This window comes from Lissotriton helveticus, chromosome 2_1 (assembly GCF_964261635.1).
Source record: "Lissotriton helveticus chromosome 2_1, aLisHel1.1, whole genome shotgun sequence".
Lineage (NCBI taxonomy): Eukaryota > Metazoa > Chordata > Amphibia > Caudata > Salamandridae > Lissotriton > Lissotriton helveticus.
Genome location: NC_136059.1, coordinates 1,686,837,923 through 1,686,849,242, shown reverse-complemented (window position 1 = coordinate 1,686,849,242; position 11,320 = coordinate 1,686,837,923).

The following is an 11,320-nucleotide window of genomic DNA, read 5'->3' as shown; positions in this document are numbered from 1 at the left end:
ATTCCGTCTTTGGCGGCCTACCACTTCTGTTGGGACTCGTAGCAGGCATTTTATTTTTGATACTTCTGCTTTGATATGGCAAGCCAAGTTGCAGACAAGATTCCAGCAACAATGGAAGAAACGATCCTAGCTATACGCTATCGGGACCGCATAACTAAAGTCCTTGGATTAGCCCGGCTGAGAGATCTGAATATGACCTGGATTCTTTCATTCAGACCCATCTGGCAGAATTGCATCTTACCTGTGCTTCGATGTATGCTATGCGGAGAAGAATGCGTGTTGGACGTCTGTCTTACACTACCATCAGCAGTACCATTGGATACAGATACTCTGCTAAGTCCTGTAACGGCTCAAGCATCGTGTTGTCCCCAGTGGTTACCCATCCTGATGACGGCATTCGTTGAGACTTCGCCACTACGATTAGGTGGTAGTGAAGTACGAGATGAGAGCAGCATCTCCCAGGTACGACCTTCTGTGAGCATTGCTGATCCTGACATCGATGATAGCAATCATGCTCGAGACTGCTCAGTTGCGGCATTTTCGAACTTAATCGAACTTTCACCTGAAGCCGTAGACAACTTTTTTGCGAGTCTGTCTGAAATGATGTTCTCCCCTGAACAAAAAGAATAACTTTTAAGCAAACGAGCACACAGCGTTCCCTGAACTCTGAATTCGGCCTTCAGCTTTGATAAACAAAAGCTACTGAAAATATTTGGAACTATTTTCTCCCACTGAAAGCAAAATTATTTTTTCTTCGATTCCAAAATATTTACCTTTTTTCCTGGCACTTGTACTCTGCTTAAAGTAGAACTATTCTTAGAGAACAGAGCTTCTATTTTTAGGAACTCTAGAGACAATATATTACCTCAGTCTCTAGCACACTTACAGCGACTGTATTTATATGTGATGGAATGGTCTAGACTTTTTTTCTGTATTAAGAGCCATTTCATGTGTAAATTTCGCAAATCGTTCAGCTAATCATATATATGCATCGTTTTTAACTGAATGATTACACTGCTTGAACAGCGTACAGTGCCAATATCATTTTCATGTATTTCGCATACACCATTTCAAATGCAAAAAATGTATTTTGGGGTGGGTTGGAATACACATGCACCTATAAATGTTTACTATTGCTTAGTTTTAGTAATGATGGACATCAGATCGTGGAGTGGGTATTGTGTTTTTATCCAGGAGCCTAAATCGATATTACTATTTTATGCCCTTGTTCGGTTATAATCAATAATATCCCTATAATGGCATAATAATCATATCCATATTCAGTCGTAGCACATGCTGTCACATTAAGCAAGGCTACTTCCCCGGCCCCCTAGAAAGCACAACAAGTTCTCTAAACAATCCAAACCTCCAGCAACCTGGGAAATCCCCCTTGCTTTTGTTTTGATTTCATCCTAGAACTCCTGTAAAGCACTGTAAGAACGGCCAGTTCTTAGTGACATCTTTATTGACGTCTTATGTCCAACCTTACGTCAAACCCGGCACCTTTCAGGTATAAATATACCAACGTTGCCTTAAGCAAACACACGGTGGTGGTTTTGGAGCAGAGCAGCTATCTACTTTCCAGAGAGCCCAGCTGATGCGAGAGCCCACGGACGCTGCCCCTCCTCTTTTGACGCACTCAGAGAGACGCTGTCTTTTCTCCTGCCGAGAAATCCAGCTCCGGGTGTTTCCAGATACCTTCGCGGGTTACTGGGATATCGAGTCCTGAAAGAGAGATACAAGACCTCCTGCTTTCTAATACTCAGGTACGGAAGAGAGAATTCTTGAGTCAGATTCTTGGCAAAACCAACTTAACTTAAACTGCTACTTACTTACTCCTTCCCACGTATTTGGCTTAGGTCAGGTACACCGGGGTAGGCGTATTTAGAAGCACCAGTTGAGTACGTTAGTCAATGTATATAAGTATGTATATATTTTATCTATTTTAAAGTATCTTATGGCTAAGAAACCATATCAATGCTTTTACAGTATTATTTCTTAATCCTCCTTTTACTGTACGCACTTTACTTTACTATGAGTATTGCAATTGTGGCAATTCATTTTTCTTGTATGAGGAAGAAGACTGCTCAGTAAATTACACCTTTTATTGAAAACGCCCGTCTCTCTTTTCTCTGCACTTTGGTGAAACTAAGTATGCACACTTGACTGAGTGAAATAGCTGTCTATTGTTTTCACACGACTCTAGAGATACACTCTTATTCTGAGAGAGCAAAGTTGTCATGTTATATGGTTGTCAGAAGCTAATCCCTTCTTGTCTATCCAGGGAGGTTAAACTCCTCCTCGTTTATTCGAGAAAGTTTCTAGTGACCTCTGAGCTAGCTGGCAAAAACTTAAGTCTAATATAGTCAGTAGAGACCTAGTTGAACTCAGTCCTACGTCTACACTGCTGAATATATTATTCCAATGCGCAGAGCCTATTGGGACTATAGGAACTACACTACACTACGAATACCCGACTCCCAGAATAGTGTCAATAGAAGGGACACTAATCTTAGTATCTGTGAGGTTTCTTTTTCCTCTCTTTTTTACCTCTTCTCTTTGTGTATACAACAATGGACCCAAATACCTCAACGACAGAATCAACTACCACGTACCAAAGAGAAACCTCCGATCTTCCAACCACGCACTGGCCAAAACCCTGCGCATCCACAGAGCCAGAGCAGGCAGAAGATCCCTCTCTCACATTGCAGCCAAGACCTGGAACGAGCTACGTGCAGACATAAGACGCACCCCCTCCCTGAACACCTTACGAAGACCCTCAAGACCTGGCTCTTCAGCTAAACAGATCTGGGGATTCCCCCCCACCTCCTTGAGACCCTCACAGGTGAGTAACGCGCTTACAATTCCCTGATTGATTGATTGATATGGGTGCCACTTTAAAGATCAGGAGCAGCTAACAGTACAGTGACATATACACTTAGTGCTGTTCTCCAAATATAAATATATTTTCTTTTGCCCTTTCTCATATTTTTAAGGAAAGATCTGCCCCTCCCCCTTGAGATGCAAAAAAAATCCCATCTAGGTGGACAAGGGCCGCTGAAGGAATTTTCATGCCCATCAGCTGCATTGGTACACACACATCGTGTGAGGACGTCAGACACAGTCTCTATTTTCCAATGCCGGCTCCCGATTCAGACCATGAGCAGCAAGATTACAGGAGCACATTTAGGTATTTCGTATGGTAGGTTTCTTGACAAAGTAAGTGGTTTATATAGAATTATTAGCGGAAATAGGATTCTTGTATGCATCATTGCTGAGGTACGCAAGTGAATCATATCGTTCTCTATCCATGCTTTGCTGTATTATGCGAGATGTAACAGGGAAGGGGGGGCTTCAACTGCTACCAATGATCTCACATTAAGTTGCGATACATATGATGCTTATTTATCCATGTTGGCTGTACGATCAGCAAAATATAATGGGAAAAGGTCTCCCATTGCCACCGTGATCTTATGTTGGGTTGCTACACATATATGAAGAGTGGGTGCTTCATCTATTTATTGGGGGAAAATCAGTGTGATATAGTGGTCTGTCATTTTGGCTTATTTGGAGCACACCAGTGAGGTACTGAGGATTGCTTAACAATACTCACTAGTTGATAAACATTTTTTTGAGGCAAACAAATAAAATAAAAGGGTATTTACTTCCTGAATTTCCAGTAGAGGGAGTAAATTAGTAGCTTTATTCTCTTACACAACTGCAGTGTGTGACTACAGGGAATACCATCCCCACCTAGAACATGGAGCTCTCTATCACTAAAATTAGGGTAAGCAGCCTATAATTAGGGTCTTGCATGCGTCCACTGAACTTGTGTGATTTTTATCTGTTTGCAGTGCCACGATTTGAATGGCACTTGTGCGTATTAGCACTCAGCATACATTATTACACTTGAGTGCTGATTTTTAAAATTATTTTAACTGATTCATTTTGGTTTTTGCTTTTGATTCACATAATAAACAGGAAGTGTATTTTAAATATACATTTGAAAATGCATATTGTGAGGGGTCAAAACTGTCAAGCCCTCAGCTCAGTCCTGGATAGCTGTGGCGCTGAGCAGCAAGGCTTACACAGAGGAACAAGTGTTAAGCAATTATACAGCATCAAAACAATTGAAGAAGAAATCGGTACAACACTCAAGAAATCAGACACCAATTTATAAAAATAGAGTATTTTTATGTGAATTTAGACTCTAAAACAAAAAAGATTCTCTGTAGGGTTCCAGAGAAGTAAATTTTACAAGAATGAATAAATCAAAGCATTTTCCACGAACAAGCCTTGGCAAAGTCAGCGAATTAGACACTTGGAAACGTATTCAAAGAAAAAGTAGCTTAGTGTCGATGCAGTCGGTTAGAAGTACCTGGGGCGACCAACACCAGCAGGGAGCTAGTCAAGGGGACTAGCAAGTTTTGAGAACAGTTACCTCCACAGAAGAAGCATTAATTCCAGGCACTTAATCCACGCATCTGATGCAAGGGATGAAGATGCTCCAAGGATGCTATAAATGAGATGCTTTTGACGGGGGTCTTTCTGCAGGGATTCCTCAGTCCATGGAGATGGTGGTGAGGGGGTCCTGGTTGCAGAGTTGAGGTCCCACAAAGTCCTTTACGGTCCGGCCAAAGTCAAATTGCTACAGGACTACCACTCACCAGTTGTCGCAGTCAAAAGCCAATCCTTCCTGGTTCGATAATTCACCTTCTGAGGGCTCCAGCAACTTTCTAACCGCATTCTCGGATTCAGCAAACTACGGTGCAATCTTGTGCGTCAGGTGTTGGCCCTTGGTGCTGCATGGCAACGGTGGTAGTGTCTTGAAGACTTTGGGCTACCAACGTGCCCTGGCAGGCTTCTTCAGCTGTTGTGTCCCTTTGCTGGGAACAAGGAAGCCAGTTGTCTGGCCCTTGGAATCTGTTGGGTTGACTGGGCTCTGGAGACAGCTTCTCCTTGAGCAGGAAACTGCAAGCACATTCCCTTCCTTCGCTAAGTCCTAAGTGCAGCAGATGTAGTCTTCAACTGTGCAGCCTCTCTATGCTGGTCCCTCGGTGCAGCAGGTAAGGCCTTCTTCTAAGTTGGCCTAGATCTGAGGTATGGGTGTCAGGGTTGGCCCTTTTATGCTCTGAAAGTGCCCTCAGGGGAACATGCGGTTGGTAGCCAATGGGCTACCAGGTTTCCTACCATCTGTTAACGACTTCCTTTGGAGTGTGGCATCTGGCTATCCCTGGATGCACTATTCAGCCCACTCCCAAGATGGCCAGACTCCTCTCTCTGAGTGCAGACCTTCCCTAGCCCACTGTTGGGGTGTGGCTACCCCTGGGGAAAGTAGATTGGCAACTGATTTCCCCTCTCTGCTTTCCATGCCAGCCGGTCTACCTCAATAATGGGGCAGCCCTCCCACCTTGTGTTACACTTCTGTCCTTCAAAGGTAGCTTCACCTTTGAAGCCTGCCTTTAGGGGTTAACACCCAAGTGGCATCCTGAAGGAGGGGTACACCTCCCTGACCTGCAATGACTCATTGTTCCTCTTGTTATGTTAAATACATTTATATCGCGCTCAGCTACTCGGCAGAGTGTCCCGGCGGATGCAGAGGTAAAGGCAAAGGGTACCAGAGGGACAACTAAAAGAGGAAAGTTTTAAGCTTTTTCTTGAAGAGAACATGATCCTGAATGCTCCGCAGAACCAAGGGCAAAGCATTCCAGGGCAGGCTAGCTTTCCTGACAAGTGAAGAACCGCCCAGCCTTTGACAATTGAATTTGGGGTCTGCTGCAGAAGTTGAGAAGAGGACCGCAACTGTCTCACTGGAGTGCAAAAGACAAATCTCTTCTGAAGATAGCTGGGGCCCCTGCCATACAGGGCCCTGTGGGCAATGGAGAGCATTTTGAGTTGAATTCGAGCCTCAACAGGAAGCCAGTGCAGAGTGCAAATGAACAAGCACACTGCACCTATTGGACAAGCCTAGCAGGAGTCTGGCAGCAGAGTTTTAAACAACCTGCAATTTACTTAAAAGGTAACCAGGAATGCCCACATAAAGGGCATTGGCGTAATCCAGGCGAGAGAAAATGAAAGCACTGACCACCGTTTCTTTAGCAGGTCCTGGAAGAAAGGGGAGAAACTTTCTCAGTGCTTTCAAGGTGCTGAAACACGTCCCAATGAGCTTCTTACCTTGTGTGGAGAAATTCAAATTCTCCGAAAACCAGATCCCTAGATTGATCTTCCTGAGTCCTTGCCATGTCTCACCAGGAGGGCAGAAAGCGGTCTTGTGCAACAGGCACCATGTGTGCCCCGGAAGGCACAGGTGTTTTAAAGGCAACAATGTGACAGCTTTGCTAAAGCTGCAAACTGCAAGAAGTTACATTAATTTTGAGTTACCTTGGGGTGCCCATTTTTGTCACACTGTTCAGGAGTCAACAGTTAAGGGGTCAGCTTGTAACCGTGTACTTGCTAATTGTGCCACCAAGTCTTATCATAGTAAAACAAACAGTTTCAAGTGTTTTAACGACGGGACATGCAAAGTATGTGACATTCCTTTGTCATATGGCCCACCCCGCCTTTAGGGCTCAGTAGAGCTGCCAGGGGGGGGGGGTGACTTACACACATGTCCAGGGGAACAGGTGGATTTACCATGGCCTTCAATGGCAAAGTTGGGCTTGCAGTGCACAACAGCTCTACCAGTCTGCAGTGGAGGTCTGGGGGAACATATTTACGTGGGGGGGGCGGAGCTTCAGGGTGGCACAATCAGTGCTGCAAGCTCTGGGGTACCTTTCTAACTTACTTGGCCTGGGTACCAGAGTACCATTTACTAGGGACTTGCGGGTAAATTAGCCATTTGCAATTGGGTATGGCCAATTCAACATACCCTTTAGGGTCAGGGCACTGACACGGGCCTCTTATTACTAATTATTAATACTGCTTAACACTAAAAACCTATTACCTAAACATTCTACCCATCAATGAAAACCATAAAAAACCTTATACAAAACATCTCTAAAATTCTCCCTTAACCCTGAAACCCTTCCCACCGGGGAAATGGCCTGCAACTCTAACAGATTATATTGATAGAGAGCCAGAATTAGGCCAGAGACCAGAGTCCAACAATTTGCACCTCTCCAAGAAGACCTCCCTAAACCAGCAGTGATGCATCCATCACCGCTGTCAGCTTTGGTGGAGCAGGGAAAGGATCAGCCACCACTGTAGATTTCTGATAATCTTCTCCAAAACCTGGAAGAAATCCAATAGGCTTCCTTGGTGCTGGACCCACTGAGACTTCACACTCCACTGCAGAGCCCAAATATGCTACCTCTTGTAGTATATAAGCAGGATGTGTAGTGTAGTTCCAATATTCCCAATAGGCTCTGCGCATTGGAATAATATACCCTGCAGTTTAGACGTAGGACTTATGTCGACTAGGTCTCTGGCGAGACTTAATTGTGAGTGCCAGCTAGCTCAGAGGTCACTAGAAACTTTCTCGAGTTAACAAGAAGGGATTAGTTTCTGACAACCATATAACATGACAACTTTGTTTCCCCAGAATGAAACGTATCTCTAGAGTCGCGGAAACAATAGATCGCTATTTCACTCAGTCAGATGTGCATGCTCCGTTTCACCAGAGTTGCTTAAAAATAGAGAGACGGGCGTTTTCAATAAAAGTATTTATTGAACAGTCTTATTTCTTAAGCATAAGAAATGCACTGGTACAATTGAAATGCTAGTTAAGAAGTACAATGCATATAATACGAATAGTATTATAAAATAGTACTGTAAAAGCATGATCTGGTTTCTAAGCCATAAACATAGAATACATAAAATGCATAAAATACATACAATAATAAAAAGAGTGGCTAAAAGTCCTCAACTGGTGCATCTAACATACGCCTACCCCGGTGTACCTAACCTGAGCCTAGTACAAGGGAAGAAGTAAGTGAGGCGTAGTTTAAGTTTTAGTATTTCTCTGCCAAGAATCTCTTCAAGAATTCTCTAGGGATCTAATCAGCTCCGTACCTTGGTTTTAGGATGATAGAGGGCAGGTATCTCTCACTCGGGACTCGATCTCCCAGCAACCCGCAAGGGTAGCCTGGAAACACCGGAGCTGGATTTCTCGGCAGGAGAAATGACAGTCTCTCAGTGCGTCAGTTGGAGGGTCGGCTTCCTTCAGCAGTTGCAGCAGCAGGGCGTCGGGCAAGTAGTTAGTCGATCTGCTCCTGAACCACCGTGTGTTTGACTGGGCAAATGTAGGCATATTTATACCCCTGAAGGTGCCGAGTCTGACGTAAGATTGGACATAATGTTGTCGCTAGTCCCTCAGTTCCTTGAAAACTCCTGGATTTCTTGGATAAATTAGTATTCAAGCAGGGGAAAGTTCCTGACTGCTGAAGGCTGGTTTTAGTGGAAGTAGCCATGCCATATTAGGGCTGCACAGGCTATAACTAAATAAGGCAATGATTCTTTATGCCTATATAAGGACTGGGTGAATTATACCTATATATGGGCATGAATCGGGAGAAATTACACTAGGGTCCTAGATTCCCACATAACACCCACTCCACGAATATTAAGTTCAATAATACATAAGCACTGAACATATTTCAAAGCAAAGTGTTTACAATCCCACCCCAAAATACAAAAATGCATTTTTGAATAGGTTTGTTCGCATGAAATGAGCATACTGTATGCAGAAAGTCATAGGCATTACATGAAATCAAATATACACTATGAGCATATATCTTCACATTTATATAAAACGAAAGTACAGTCATTAATCGATACCCGAGATCAGTCCCATAGCATAAGTATTTAACTGTTTGTTATCTTTTATCTCTATAGAGGTTGAGGCCAAATATGGTCATTTTAAGGAAGTTCAAAAACATGAAATCTTGTTCTTTAAGAATAGTTCTACTTCAAGCAGATTATTCCGTACCAAAAAGTTTTATTTACGAAAGAGTTCAAATTAGAGGATTTGTTTTGAAAAATGAAGGCCGAATTGCAGAGTTCAGGGAATGCTGTGTGAAATAATCAAAAGTTATTCTCAGGAGTGTCAGAAGAGTCGGGAGAAAACATCAGATCATCTAGGCTCGAAAAGAAGTCGTCTACCGTGGTAGGTGAAAGTTGAACCACTTCAGTTAGAAGATCAAAAGAGCAGAAGTGGGGAGCATTGCCGTCAACGTTTGATGCATTAGCAGTGTCCGTTGTAGATGTTACCTGTATGCCTGTAGTTCCTTGTATCTCACCCTCAGCCAGACTTGTCGGTGAGATCTCAATGAATGCAGTCATCAGAATTGGCAGCCGTTGGGGACAACATGATGCATGAGCCGTTACAGGACCTAGAAAAGCGTCAACATCCGCAGGCAGGACTGATGGAAGTGTAAGACATATGTCTAACACGCATTCTTCTCCGCAAAGCAGGCATCGAAGAACAGGTAAGATGCAATCTTGCCAGATTGGTCTGAACGATAGAAACCAGGTGGTGTTCAGATCTCTTAAGCGAGCTATGCCAAGAATCTGGGAAATTCGCTCACGATATCTAATGGCAGGGAGGCATTGTTCCATGGTTGTCTGATTGTCGTCGGCTGCTGGACTTGCCATAACAGAGCAGAAGGAATAAAAATAGAATTCCCGCTACTAGTCGTAAGATGAGAGGAAGGCCCCGAACACAGAGTGCACGAAATTTGGAAAAATGGTCTGAATAAGATATGAATTAATGGAGTATCTGCGGATGGTTCAGTGGTAGTGGAACTATACTGTCAGAATCAGGCTGTACAGAAACCAGGTGTGCTGAAGTGGAGTTAGAGCACAACCACTGTCAGCGTTCGAGATGGATTAGGTTAGGGGCAGACCTCAGAGTTGGCATCAGATTACCCTCCACTGCTGGTGATGTCTGCATCAGAGTTGTTGAAAGAGGCACTGGCACATGTCTGGGATGAGGAACGAAGCCATCACCAGAGTAGATGTGGAACCAGAGACATGTTCCAGGGGATCAGAGGACAGGTCCACAGGTGGTAGCTAGACCAGAGGCACCAGTGGATCCTTGGGGTCCAAAGACATGCTACAGTAAGCTGGAAGAGTGCCCAAAATACCCAGCATTTCCTCATTGAAGGCCTTGACTTGCCACGGTATTCGATGGCCCACTGAACCCTGGGTGCATCAGGAACAATTGTGGAATCCACTCTCAAACTGGGTGATTAGAAGCAAGAAAGATTGTCACCTTGACACCCTCAAACTTCCCTTTCGATAGATAATGGTGGGATGGGGTCAAGTCACACTTCTTTGACGTTTTTGAATGATACGAGATGCACACCTCTTTATTCATCTTCTTTGCTTCATTATGTACTTTTATCCAATGTTGCGTGCTGCACTGGTGTGGGTGCCATACCCCATAGGCCCCTAGTTACAATGCACATAGAGTTTGGGGTGACACATCACCCCAAAACCAGTGGCACAGCTATAAGCGATTCGCGCCTTTTTCTTATTTCTTCACGGCACACATTTTTTTTCATCATCGTTATCCTTCTTTTTAACGTAATGATCACTTCTAGATTCATCTTTTATCTTTTATCTCCACACGTATGGTATCATGCAAATTTCCCATATTTTCTTATGTTCAAAGTCGTCCATCCGGACCTCATTTAAGAACAAGTACAAACGCATCCAGTTCATGTGAAGCAGTGATTTATTAAACCCAATGCATTTCGGGCCCTCTTAGCCCTTCGTCGGGGGAAACTGAAAAAAGCAATGAAACAGGCTTTAATTTACAATACCCATTTGCTTGATACATTCAAAAACATCTGAATCCTAAAATGACACATAACTACAGCCCCTGACTCTCATCCCATTCTTATGTACAACAGTTTTCTGATCTACTTTAAACGTGTCTGTTATCTACTTCTTGCATCGATGTGGTTACATTTAACTGTCTGAGTCGTCATTCCCTGCTATATTCCCAACGAGTTTATCTTGAAACTATCTTCTTTCCCTTGCACTAATACTTTCAACCTATCTATAAGTGTAACAAATTTTCAAAACTGCGCTACATCCAGCTGAAAAGCACTGATTATAGGTCTAACACACTCGTGTTCACCCCTTCACCTTACGTTTCCTCTTCAACTTGAGCTTACCTGATGATTTTGACGAAGATCATCTGTCTCGAGATAGACCTAGAGAGTGAGAGCAGGTCCATGCCCTCAACTTAAGAGTGGGAGAGGACTTATGAGAGGTCGGTGCCTTCTTTTGATGTTTGGCAACATACAGCTGCGCTTCATGGTCCCGGATTTCTTTCCGGGTCATGAGGATACACTCATCGCACAACTTGGCCTAG